This window comes from Kryptolebias marmoratus, linkage group LG7, assembly GCF_001649575.2.
Source record: "Kryptolebias marmoratus isolate JLee-2015 linkage group LG7, ASM164957v2, whole genome shotgun sequence".
Lineage (NCBI taxonomy): Eukaryota > Metazoa > Chordata > Actinopteri > Cyprinodontiformes > Rivulidae > Kryptolebias > Kryptolebias marmoratus.
This window is the reverse complement of record NC_051436.1, coordinates 4,822,785-4,837,075: the sequence shown is the minus strand read 5'-3', so window position 1 is coordinate 4,837,075 and position 14,291 is coordinate 4,822,785. Positions and strand designations below refer to the sequence as shown.

The window sequence follows — 14,291 nt, the reverse complement described above, 5'->3', positions numbered from 1 at the left end:
AAAAAAAAAAAAAAAAATCAATCGAAACGCTGATATCCTTCAATAAAAAGGTTATAAAGCCCAGTGCCGCGTCTCGCCTTGCAGATGTTGGACTTATTACAGCAACATCTTCACTTCACGCCCAACAGATGTGTGAAGTCGGTGAGAAGACTTCAGCAGAAAGAGCCGAACCACATCTGCTGCGGCGAGAACAAAAGCTTCTAGGTTCAGGAACCAGACTTTCTTTCCTCCATACAGTTTTTGTTAACAAAAAGTTAAGTATTTTGATTGGAATGGGTCAGTCTCTGATCTAATCCACAGTTTTTCTGTGTGAAAATACAGTTGCAGACGGTTTGGAGAAACCTGCGAGATTTTGAGAACAAATTTAGCGAGGAAACTGAGAGCGCCCCCGTTTCCAGTAGTCGCCAACAGTCGCAGCCCAGAGAGATACGACCGTTTCTGTGGGACAATGTGAGCACACTTGAAATTCTGACGGAGCTCGACGGGCCACGGACGCCTCCGCTCGTGTCCTTCTCCCGAGTCACCGTAAAGAGCGTGCCGGCACGCCGCTCGTTCAGTGGCTGACAGGAAAGCTCTGCGGAGGCTGATAAAAACAGCGGAAAGCATCACCGGCTGCCCTCTTCCCTCACTAGAGGAGGGATCCAACTTCCAGTGCCCCAGGCAAACAAAAAAGATCCTGAAGGATGGCTCACATCCAGGCAGGTCACAAACCGGCAGCTTAAAGTCGAGAACAAACAGACTGTCGGGCTTTCCATTCAGACTCCAAAGTGCAATTTTTAAAACATTTTAAAATATGTATGAATGAGTGGTGTGCTGACTGACTGAGCGTCGTTTCAGCGGTAGTGCCCTAGACGGTATGTATTACACACACTGACAATAAAGACTTTCTAGTTTAATTAATTCTTCCAACAGGTGCTGTAAAAATGCATTTTCACGTTCTGATCAACTTAACTCTGTGTAAACTGGTCATTTTAGGATGAGAGGGAGCTCAGCAGGCGTCTCTTATACCTCCAATATGGCCAACATCCGGTTCAATGATGAAACATCACTTATTCAGAGGGAATGCATGCGTGGACGTTGCAGATGTTTTCCTGAAATCAGAAGGGGCCGGTGAGAAACGGGCTGCACAAACAGATTAGCAAGAATCTGAAAGTTGAGGGAGAGGAGGAAGTGGGGGTGGAAGGGCGGCTAGAGGGTGATGGTATGGAAAAACGCAGCTGCACGCTTTCACTGGGGGCACAGGCGAGAGGAAATATAAGTCCTATTAGTGCACTCTCTGACTCCTATAGACTGCATCTGTCTCCCTCCTTCCCTCCGTTAAGAAGCAGGGCAACAGGAAGAACAGACCAGAAAGGAAACTCGATACCGAGGCACAAACAGTGAGCGTAAAAGTCTGTAAGTTCAGCAGAGGCTGAAAGCGTCTGCGCTCTGTAATGGCTTCATTTATTCTGCTGGTGAATCGCTAAAAGCTGATGCAAAAACAGAGACATTCAAACCTCGATTTGTGTGTCGACTTGTACGTTTAACCCATTTTCATCTGCTTAATTTTTAATTTGCTGCAGCTCCAAACAGCTGTTAATGTGTTTAATTTGGTTCATAAGATTCTTTAATGCCGAATCTGAATTAACTTTTTTTATTTAGGTATTTAAGAATAATCTGCAAAGCTGCTGGGAGCCAACACCGACTCATTGTTTGGTAATTACTGATTGTTTTAATAATCTACAGTTTAAAACATTATCAAAATAAAAACATCCACACAGTTTTAATGTTCTACTGAAACAGAGATTTTAGCTGATTGTTGTATTATTCATTAACTTACATACTTTAAACACAATAAGACCTACGGCATCCAAGAAACATGGGAATGAGTGTGAATGTTTGTTTTATTGTTGATTTATTTTATTTGGTTCACTTGTGCTTGTATTTCTAAATGTAATATAATCAGACTCCCATTAATCAAATTCATCAAACTGTTTTGTGAAAATTCTGAACAAAATACTTTACAGACGACCAACAGTTCAAACACCATCAGTGTCGTTGTTGTTATAGTGATTTTCTTCTTCTCTCACCTAGTGTGTGTTTTTGAGGACATTTCCTGTCTTCTCACCTCTGGCCAGTCGAGGCAGATGGCCGCCCTTCCGGAGTTTGAATCTGTTGGAGGTCTCTTCCTGTCAAAAGGAAGTTTTTTTTCTCCTCACCATCACGTTCAGGCTCAGGATGGATGATGGAAGTCATTGGTTTTCTTGGTTAGACAATTTCTGACTGATAAAACTGTGTTCCATTATAACTAAACTGGATTTGATTAGACTTAAACTTAGTTATTTTCTCTGCAAAGTACCCTGAGCTGCAATGACTCCCTACAGGAACCAGGAAGTTGAATCTGGAAGCCGACAAGCGACCCGTACTGGAACTGGTCGCTCGTCGACTGTAGGGATTTTTAAACCTATCTTGGCTTGCAGAGCTCTTTACAATGCGTTTCTTGTTTCTCTTAGCTGCCATGGAAAATGATGCCACTGGGAGCAACTTTCTATTTATAAAAAATGCAATGAAAGCATGAGTTTGAGCAAATAAAGTAAAAAAAATCTGATTTTTATATTTAGGTAAATGGTATAGAGGAAACAGGTTCTTTCTTTCATACTTACCCAGACTTGGGAAGTCCTAAAACCAAATTCCATACTTTTTAAAGGATGCAGTTCGTTCTCCACATTTAACCCAGATTAGCCCTGCTGCAGAGCTGCGAGTTGTCAGCACACTTAAACCGTTTTTAACCAGAACACGGTGCTTGTGTTGACAAGTACGAGTGTCCCCACACACACACACACACACGTTACGTCTCTCTATCTTTGCAGGGACTTTCCATTGACTTCCATTCATTTCTACACCCCAACTACAGCCTAACCCTGACCCTTACCCTAACCCTAAACCAAACCTAAACTCAACTCACACCTTAGTCCTAAATCTAACCCCTAACCCAAAAACATCATTTCTCCTCGTGGGGACCAGGCTTTGGTCCCCACAAGGAGCAGTTGGTCCTCACAAGGTAGTATATGTTAGGAAGATTGTCCCCACAATGTATCAAATACATGGCCACACACACTCACAAAACTTCACAAGAAGATCCAGAAAAGCGCTGCTGAGTAACAACTTCTTTGCTCCGAGTGAGGTTTGAACTCACCTCCTGACCTCACTGATTACCACTCAGCAGAGCAGCCAATAGCTGGTCTGTCAATATTTAATTTCTGCAGAATCGCCTGGGGCTTTGAGTGTACTCTAATTAATCATCGCAACAGAACAGCTGAATCACAAACACAATCATCAACTAAAAGGCACCGAGATTGTTTTGTCGAAACTCTCAAATTAGTTTATCGCATTTACTCTCTGAAGTTTGGCATCGATTGTGCTCTTAAGTTTAGCACCTGACTGTGTTTGTAGCAAAAATTAATCTCCGAACCAACTGTGGGTTAGATGATTTATGTTTAAATGACACAAAAAGGCTGATTAAGGAGGATAAGGTGTGAAAGAAGAAACTAGGGGGAGGGGCCGGTCAATATCATGGCACGTTACATAATTCTCTCACTGCATTGATTTATTGCTTTGCTGATTTGGACCCCGGCCAGTTTAGAAGAGCGTTTGTAATACGTGAGCCGGATCCCAGACGGAGAAAGAAAGAGAAACTTAAGACGGCGAGAGAAGATAGATGGCGACTGGTAGAAGAGGACGGCGAATAAGAAGAGAAACAAAGGAAGAGAAAAGGGTGAGTAATAGCTGAGGATTTTGGGATGCGGCCAAATCGACACAAATAAAGAGAGCAGAGAGAAAGGAAGCGGCGTCAGATAATGAGAAGAGACTGAGGGAAACAAAGCGTTTAAAAGAGCATTTAATTGAGCGAGAGGGGAATAACGTAGATGTGGGACAGAGGGAAGAAGGAAAAAAAAAACAAAACGAAAAGCCTGGATGAGGAGACGGTGACAGATCGAGGGGAGGTGCGAGAAAAATGTGTGTCAGTGGGTCCGCGGCAGGTTATCCCTGTTGGTGTTTTCAGGACGGTTATATAAGAGCCTGCAGGACTGGGCCGAGCAGCCAGACACACTGGATCTGCTGGACAGACCGGGTTTACTGCACACACACACACACACGTTCAAACACTGCAGCATTGGAACACAAAGTGCCTGAGGCGACATCCACAGGTGATAAACTTTAAACAGCGAGCAAGGAAGTGTATAAAACCACCTGTTCTGTATCTCATGTCTTTAAAAGGCCTCTGAGGAGATGTGTCATATTTGTAAAAAATGATATATTACAACAAAATTTCTAAAAGGTTAAAGGCCTAGCATAAAAATTGGAATTGATTTGATGTTTGATGATTAGTAGTGACGAGTAAAGTTGTGAAGATGCACATCCTGGCTGCCAGATTTCAGCAGGATTTTACTTTTTCAGTCCGATCAAAGGAAGACGAAGAGAGTAAGGGGCCGTTTACACAAAGCTGTAACATCCATGTTGGGGTTCGGACGATCGTTTACACGACAACAGCGGTCGGGCTCTCTGACACTGAAACTTTCTGAACTCAGGTCTGAAAGTGGAAATTTTTGGTCCCCATATGCATCTCAAAGGAAGCCGCAGCGTGAAATTGCACATGCGCACCACAGACGGCTGCAGTCAGTAGCCGTTCTGCACATGGACAACAATAATAATAATAATGGCAGAGTGCTGTTTATGTCACCGCAACAAACCTCACTGTGAGTCCAAACAAAAGTCACCATTTTGGATGGAAGTGACTACATGCTGTAAGCGCCAACTAGTGGCCTGGCATGGGAACTACAGCTGGTTCAACGAGCACAGCAGCACCGTGTAAACCTAACGTTTTTCCAGTCAACGTCTAAAAATCTCTAATGTTTGATGTGTAAACAGGGCCTGAGACTCAGCTTATCGTTCTGGATTTCTCCATACAGGAGAACCAGGACCAGCACCACACTCCTCCACCCCCCCACCCTTTCTCACGCTTCCCTTTCGGAGTAACATCCCTCCCTCGATCTGTAGATGCGCTGCAGACGTATGACAGGAAGGAAGTGGAGATAAAGGCAGAAAACCAGATTAATGGGCTGAATGAGGCTCGTGGAGGGAGAAGATGGAGGGACTTTTTGTGCTCTTTCCTTTTAAGAGACATAAAGAAACATTCAACTGAAGAGTGTGGGTGAGCTGATTAATTGCCAATTAATGTTTAACAAGATACAGCTGTGTTCAATTAACACTGCTTTAGACCCCATCTCCTCTAACACCCCCCCCCCCTTCCTTTTTCCTCCTATGAAATATTAAACCCTCACCTTCCCTTCCGCTTATTTCTTCACAAGTTTTACTTAAGAGGAGCGGCTCAGATGTTGGCAACATTTAAACTAGTTACTATGAAGAAGTTTTGTTTAGGTCTGTGTGAAATTAATGCCATTTAAAGATGACTCCAAAGGTTAATCGACAGTAGATGGATTTAAATCCAACGATTATTGAGTTTCAATAAAATCCGTCCAACTTTGTTGTCGTTAGCCACATGCTAGTTAGCATATATAATTAATTGCATCAAATAGGGACAACATATTCAATTTTATTATAAACATTTTAGTAAAAAACCTGTAACAGGGTATGAGGTGCGTCTTTAAAGTGTCTCAATTTGTAGGACAACAGATTTTTTTAGTATTTCCACTTCCAAATAAATTCGGACAGCCTTATCCCTTCCTGCAAACAAGCAAAACCCAGGAATACTGATAAGTGGAAGCAGCAAAGGGTGAAATGGGATTTGTCCAAAATTAATTCATCACATCCTGCTGGTGAACTCAGTGACATGAAAACATTTTAATTCTCCACCATGCCTCCGTTTGCCCTTTTCCTTCCGTGAACAAAGAGCGACAGGGTTCACGCGTTTCATGCCTCTTTATTTTCTTCTTTCTCAACGTTAAACATCTGTCTGGATTTTCTCCCTTTAAGTGTTTGTATTTTTAAGAAATAAATATAATTGAACATGTATACAAGTATTTTTTTTTTACATTATGTGCTTAGAATACCGTCACACACACACATAAATGTAGCAGGAAACCGAGGAGACAAGGAGCAACAATAGATGTGAAGTGTTGCATCTGTCTGGTGGAGTGAAAGTGTGTGTGTGTGTGTGTGTGTGTGTGTGTGCAGCCGTGTGTGACTGTCGTTGTGTATGTATGATGTGTCGCTCCTGTTTTGGCTTTCATTACAATCTGATACCTCCACCCATCTGCTCACAAAGGAGAGTGGGACAGAAGAAGGGAGGAGAGGTGGAAGAGTTGGCTGTCACTCTTCATACACGCTCCTCCTCTTCCTCTTTATCTGCTCTCTTTCTTTGTCTCTTCCTCTTCCCTCCTCCTCCTCCTCCTTTCATCTTTAGATACAGGCAGAATAGAGCTCAGCTTTCTCTGAAAACCCAGCAGGTGTGTGCTGTGTCTAATTGTACATCAGTGTGTGTTTGAGTGTGAAAATTTGTGCTTTAAAGTCTGGCGTTGTGTGTGTGTGTGTCTGTCTGTAGCCTGAGTGTATGTGTGTGTGTTAGTTGTGTGAGTAAACTGGAGATATCTCGTTTCCTCAGGGGAGTCCAGGCCCATTTCCACTGCCTGCTGTAGCCAACCAACCCAGCAGTGCATCGATAATCTATTAGAGTTGAAACACACGCACCCTTAAACACACAAATAAGCTTGTTCCTCTTACCTGCCACTAGCGGACACACACCGAGTGTGAACGGGACGCAAGTGGGCGGGACGACGCTCGACCTAAAAATCAAGCAGAACACAGATATTAGAAGTGACGTGAAATTTACCGATGTGATTAGCCAAGACAAATCACGGAGGGGAAAAAGCTTTTTTTAGCACAGCTCCACACACATTAAGTCAAAAGATTATAGACCTAAGACACACACACACACACACACCATCCGTTACACTTGGGAAAGTTTATTCCAAACCGATGTGTAAGAATTTGCTGCTAAGGACCAGACTACACTACTACAGATAAAAGAAAAAAAGAAATAAATAAACATCTCAGTCCAGACAAGAAGAAGAAAATCCAACAATCGAATTATCTTCTGATCACCAGAAGCTCGTGAGAACAAATTACATTAAATGCTTGGTTTTTCAGTGGTTGTAGACAAAATCTTTGGTTGTAAGCTTCAATCGATGGTCTGCGGTCGTTCAGTGTGACAGGCTCACCGGCCAACGACAAATATCAAGCAGTGTGGGAAATTTCCTATCAGGTCGTTAAGGACCTGTCTACAATTAATCGATAAGAATCCAGGAAGAGAGCGACACGAAACAAATGAAACAACAGCAATAATGGAAAATGCGCAAAAACATATGTGGACCAGAAAAGATAAATAATTTTTGGGGCATCTACAGCCACCTTCGTTGTCCTCATCCTCCTCTCCCTCTTTACTGAATGTGAATCTAACAATAAAGCAGTTTGAACGCCGGCGCTTGTTTTCCATTTATTGTTGGCCTGATATCTCCATCTGCTTTTTGAGACATACAGCGTGACACGAGGTACTACCAAGATTTTAGAATCTCACATAAAGTGACTACAGGTGGTTCACGACGCCCAAATATCACACAGATGTGTGTTTCAGGGGATGGAATAAAGACCCTGCGTAGTTTACTTTGTATATGTTAAAATATATAGACTTTTTTGCCATGTTTACGCCTCTCATCCTCATGTAAATGGAGCTGTTGATGAGACAAACTCAAATGTAAAAGAAATATTTTTAAAGTGGAGAATAAATAGCAAAAAAACCCAGATTTTGGTGTAACAGTGAGACCTGAAACACAAAGGTTTGGAGAATCAAGGACAGTGGAAACAACCCTTTAGTAGAGTGATTATTTATAGTTTTAGACTAAATTGAGTAGTAAGACCATCTAAAGAAGGAAGATATTCCAAAACCAGTGGGTTTTAACTGCCCAAAGATAAACAATCACATTCAACACACTCAACAAAGACAAAAAGACAGAACAGCTGAAAATCTGCAGTGACTTAAAAATGATAGCTGATCTGATGTAATCCGTCCTCTATATGTGAAAACAGAGATATTAAAACCAACAGAACTGGATGTACTGACCAGTCACACGGAGCGGCAGCGATTACGTTCGCCAGACAAACACCCACGCTGAGGATATTCTCAGACATCCGCACACGGGGAAAAAAATAAATAATAATAAAAAAAAAAGGCTGGCAAAATAGTGATCGACAAACACACACCACCAGACGAAAAAAGAACACATAAACAAGATATCAGCATGATGTAAGAAGGCGCAATATCAGACATCACATAATTAAAGCTAAAGCTGTTTATCGACTGGTTAAGTAGGACAGGAGCTAAACCCTGAAGGCGCAGCTTGTTTACAAAAACACTGCCGTAAACAGAAAGCGTGACGGCGCTTTAAACACTATGCTGCAGCCGGTCGGAGCTATATTTACTCCAAACATACACAGAACTTCGTGTTATATAGGAGGAGGCCAAGTTAATGACTATTATTCCTCAAGAAAGCACAAATTAAAGGTTTACTGTGGGATTCATTCAGCCTCAGTTTGATCTGAGGCCATTTCCATTAATGGCTTTTCAAAGCTGATATATTGTTTAAAAACAGCCCCAAACTGGAGGCATAGGAATGCATACCGCTCACAGGATTTAGAGTTTTAGACTAAGATCATCTTATATCGAGAAGGAACCAACTTGTTTTGGTCAAACCTGTAAATGATGTCATGAATGACCTCATGAGATGTGTTCGAGCTCAGAGAATGTGTTGAGGATGCCTCTCAGTTACAAGCACACCAAAACTACTTCAATATCTGTGAAACTGACTGAGTTAAACCCATTTCTCTGTTGGCTAAGGCTGATTGGCTGCAGCGATAAATATTCATAAACACCTCAAAGGCCTTAGACTGAAAATTCTGGAGAGTCGTTTTAAGCACACGTTGCCTATCAGCTGCAGAAATTCTGATGTTTGTGCAAACATACAAACTATTTTGCAATTAATATGTATTCGAGTTACTTCTTTCTTTGAATAAATATTAATATTTACAAAATACATTATCATTTTTAATCTGGAGTGACAAAACGGATGGTATCGACCAGTTGGCCTCCATCATGTGAAGAGAGAGACATCGGCTGATAAATTAATTCTTCAGCTGATTATCACCCTGTTGGTGAGCTGAAATCAGTCGTTCTGCTGCCACAAATGCATACTCCAAAGCAGAAAATCAAGCAGTTGCTTCAGGTAAGGTCTTTAAATTTCCATTCACCCTTCGTTTCTTGGATAATCCCTGTATTCCAGCTGTTTGGCATTCCTCCAGAGATTATCCCGTGGCTTAAACTAGGAGGAGGAGAGGCTGGCAGTCCACCCCCCGGACATGATTCGCACATGTCAAGGAGCTCAATAGATCCATCTGATGTAACCCCCCCCCTCTCCCGTCCATCCACATCGCTCTACTTTATTCCTTTCTTTCTGTTCCTGCATGGAACAGAGGGATGTAGGCAGACACAGACAGCTGGACTTACTCACAACAGCTCCTGTGATCTGCGTGACAACATAGCCTGAGGGCCAACAAACTGGCACATGAGCAGGTATGTAGTTACAGCAGAGAAAAATAAAACCGTGAACCCGGGACAGAGCCTTGAGGCGCTCCAACATGGTGACACAGCAGTGGCGGCTTCCCTCCAGGGCCTCTCAGCTGCTGAGCTGCTCCGCTCCTGTTTACTGCCTTTGTTTGGCTGAAAATAATCGCCAGACCCTCTCTTTAATTCACAGGAAGTGGGGGGAGAGTTGGCTTATTCCTGCGAGTGGAATTTACACTGAGATAAGCAGTTTGTGACGGGGAAACTTCAGCTGCTATTTTTAGATAATGTGTCATTTAAACTTGTGGTGTGTTCCTGCGCTCCGGTCATGGAATGACACACACTGTGCACACGTGGACTTACTGTGATAATCTGCATGTTTAGGAGTTACTGTACACAGGAGCAAACCTGCAACGTAACCCAATACAGACAGAGGAATCTTACACGGAAAATTAAAGGCTGAAGGTTTAAACAAAGATCCTGCAAGATCTGTTAATGAGCAGAGTATGGGTTGAGGATGACTATCAGCTACTACCACATCAATTTTAGCTTAATATCTGTAAAATTATAGTCAAAGTCACTCAGCTATGGCGGTCATCTTGAATTGGATTGCCACCAAAAGTTAATGAGCTGTAGATGTATATCCAAGTATAGGTTCCTGAAAGTTTTATTCAAATCTACCTGGTGGTTCATGAGATATTTCCATAACAGACAGACAAATGAAGACACGCAACGGCAAAAATAATCTGAAATGTGAACAAAGAAAGGAAAAAGCAGAATGAGAAAGACAAACGGAAGAATCTACTGGGAGAACAGTGGAGGCTTTCAGACGTATACAAAGAGCCACGCACTCAGTTTATCGCCAAAGCTCCTCCCACTCGATCCTGTTGTCATCTCCCATAACCTGCTGCACTCTGAAACATCTGGCAGAGAGAAGATGCACAAAGAGAAGAAATATGATGCAAGATCAGCATCTTTTATCAGCGAAGAAAGGCTTAAAATAAAAGCGTAGGAAAAATGAAGGGAAATGGACAACATATGGACACCGAGGGGACCGAGATTCCTTTGCTTCCCCACATCTCCCCCAATTCCCTTCATCTCCCGCACATATGGGACTTGTATTCATCGTGGAGTTGACACTCAACTCAAGCTGACTTTTTATAATTAGCTTCCTTTCCTCCATCTTTCTGCCCGTCCTGTCGGCTCCACTTCTTAGCCCGTACCATTTCAACTTGGAAATACGTTCCTGTCACACTTTTGTGTTTCTAAAAACAATTGAAAATCTTTTCTATAAAGTTTCTGCTCCCAGCAAAGTGGTAACGGCCTCGTTGGTGCTTCCTTTAAAGGATGAAATGTTAGATGCAGCGTTGTGTTACAGAATTTAGTTTTTATTGTTTTAATTTCATGGTTGTGTCTCAGACAAGTACGTCCTCACGGGAAGAAGAATCAAAACGGTTTGCTTGATTTTTATGACCAAAACGGTATGTCTTTAAACGACCCAAAAACATTTCATACAAGCTCTCCTGAACATATTTCTGAGAGACTGAATCAGCCTGAAGGCAGTCTTTGTGTAGTGTAGAAAAGAAAAAAAATAAATGTGGAAAAAGACAAAAAATACAAGACCAAGAGAACAAAAACTAAGATAAGAACAAGAAGAAGAATCCTTTTATTGTCCTACAGTGGGTAACTGTTGAAGTCCAATACTTTAGTGTCCTTCTATTAGAACTTGGTAAAATGATACTGAATTTCGTCACAGACTGCGTTTCCGATTGGTGGAAGATGATGTGCAGGTCTGCCGTAACGTTTTAGCTTCACATTTTGGTATTTTCTACTTCAGTTTGCAAAGTAATGTTTGATTCAGGACCCTGGATCTGCTTATTGGTTTCACTGCAAAGAGTGAATCTATATGCATTTCAATCATTGCATCCGTCTACATCAGAGATGGACATTTAAAAAAAAATGAACCAATCCTCATCCAAACTTAATGAAGCCGTTTTGTCGAGCACAAGTCCAGTATGATTGACCTATTTGCAGTAAACCTTAGTGAAACAGGAACTCTTATATTTACTAACCAAGAATTACAATATAATCCTAACTTTTGAACTGATACAGAGAAAAAACCAGTAAAGATCTGCTGTGAGTCAGGAGGTCACCAGCCCTCGAAACCTTTGAAGAGCTTCGTGAATTGTTTGCAGAAGAAACAACTGACATGGACGGCATATATGCTTAGACAGAAAGAGCGCCAGATAATATAAAGGTATTGCGAGCAAAGTGATGTTAATAATGGAATCTCAATCATATTGACTCTGCTCAGCACAGACAGTGAAATATCAAACCTAATGGATGAGGTCTGCCTGTGTTCTTTGACTTTACTTTCATCCGACCTCTTAAATTTGCAATAACGAAAGAAATTTTTTGGTTTTCAAAACAGAATTTTCTGTGTTGCTTACTTCTGCTGCAGCCTATACAACTTACAATAAATTACATCTTGAGCCATGAGTCACAAAAACAAGTCCACTATAATTAGACAAGCTAGATGCAAATTACAAAAAAACAAAACACTATACATATGTATGGAGGGTGTTTGTCCAACACGCCACGGATTCAACACAACGGCGGCAAAGCAAAAGAGTGAACCTCAGGTCTGAAAGTCGCTACTGCAGCTTCCCTTTGATGTGCACAGCCCCGAGCTCAGAAAACGACAAGCTGTAGAGTGTCTGAGAGTGTCAGACAGGGACAGAGGAATTTATAGCTTATTTAAATCACAGCGACCTCAACCCCCCAAAGCCCACAACAAAGTTGTCCACTTTTCATGAAATGCATGTGGTGACTTTTAAAATGAGGAACGCATGTTTATGAATACCATGTGTGAGTCCCCGAAGCATCAAACAACAAAAAGCAGAGATGTCAAAGCACCTTATGGAAGCACAACATCCCGTTTGCAAGTAATGCATTCAGAAAAAACACATGCCAAACATGGACAAAGCGTAGCTAAAACACTACACGTCTTTGTTGGGATGGTAAGTAAATTTGACACATGAAAAGATAAATAGATGTAACTTACACCCCTGTGATTTATGCTTCCTAATAAGCCCTCGGCTCCCTTGGGTTCATGACAGCCATTAATATAAGTTATGCTGATTTTAATGAGAGCGGTGGCAGTCTACAACTCACGGTCCGGGTTTGGGTTGCAGAGACGAAGCAGCTAAAAGCAAACAGACCAACAGGTGGAGAGGACTTTTCTAAATGTTTAAATCTATGTTTCATCAACCTGACGTGAAAGGGTTTGATGCTGTGCAGATTAAACTGTGAAACAAATGGGCACTTAAATTAAAATGCTTACATGAAGACATGTTAGTCTTCCTAAAACCTTAGAGAAAGCTGCAGCTGATTCAGTATTTTCTTGGGAAATTACTGCACGTCATGTGACCATGTTGTGGCTGATGCTGTTCTGCAAACGAGCAGTTTGGTTTTGCTAATTAAGAGAATGGAATGCAAAAAAAAAAAAAAAATGCAGCAGGCTGGAGAAGACCAAATGAAGCAACAATAATAAAACAAACAGAAAAAAACAAGTGATGTGCTGAATTGTGTAGAATTTATGCACGTTTCTTTATGTTTAAATGAATTTCCTTCACCGTCCAGCTTGACCTCCTCCTGCCTGGTTGGTAGGACACCTGCTTTGTTCCCTTGCAGAGGCCCAAGTGTCCAGTTTGACCTTTAACCCCACAGAGCTCTCACTCCAATGACCCCAGCAGATGCTGACTGACCACTTTTACTGCGTTACACGTGTTTCTTTGTGTAAGGCTACTCGCGAACTGGTATTACAGAAACAAACTGAAACGAAACCGAGCAAAGAAATGGGTGCCAGCAACCTTTTTTTCATATGTGATCATTCGCATATGAGTCCTTTTTTAAGACATGTGATTTTAGAATAATAATCAATTTACTGATCTATTAAAGAGACGGCATTCAGTGGTGCCCCTACTCTTAGATTTTAAGAGTCCCCCTGGCCCTTAACTTGAAGTCAAGAGGTTGTTTTTCTTTCCAAAGCGAGCTAACTCACGTGAAAAATTTGGCGATTGTTTTACGCCGTTTGCTGTTCCTGACACAACCTAAGCTTTAGGATAACAAGACTGTGGCACCAACCACCAAGCTACCGCAGCCCCAAGTTGAAGTCAAGAAGTACTGTGGTTAAAATACTCCACTACAAAATGGGACACCCCTTCAAAAAGATCAATACATGATCTGTTGCTGCTCATTCATTTCACATAAACAGAAGAATCAACTTTTCACCTGAGGTACAATCTGCTGTAACAATAATCTCCAAGAGGTTTAAGCTCAGTGAGCAACAGAGATGTTTGAAACATGTGAATTTGTGTGTATATTTCATTTTGTACAGAATTATCATTCATTTACTGAGCTGTGAGCGTAGCTGAGGACTCTGTCGCCTGGTTTGTTGCGTCCTTTAACACACACTCAGTTCCAGGAACGTGCACAGACACAAACAAGGCTGAATATTGGGTCAGAGTGTTACAGAAAACCAACATTATTCCACTCTGCAAATATGGCCTTGCAAACAGAGAGGAGATAGCTTTGTGTGTGTGTGTGTGTGTGTGTGTGTGTGTGTGTGTGTGTGTGTGTGTGTGTGTGCTGTCATTTAAGTAAAGAGACAAATGCA

At 41.8% G+C, this 14,291-nt stretch overlaps 1 protein-coding gene across 3 annotated transcripts in view; it reads right to left on the bottom strand.

Annotated features, from left to right (window-relative positions):
* The window catches only part of kdm6ba (lysine (K)-specific demethylase 6B, a), a 95,922-nt gene that overhangs the window by 52,542 nt on the left and 29,089 nt on the right, over window positions 1-14,291 (bottom strand). For all 3 annotated transcript variants that reach the window (XM_025008507.2, XM_037976609.1, XM_025008508.2), the window contains exon 4: window positions 6,721-6,782. The gene's annotated coding sequence lies outside the window, so the exon portion shown is untranslated. The remainder of the gene's footprint in view (window positions 1-6,720; window positions 6,783-14,291) is intronic.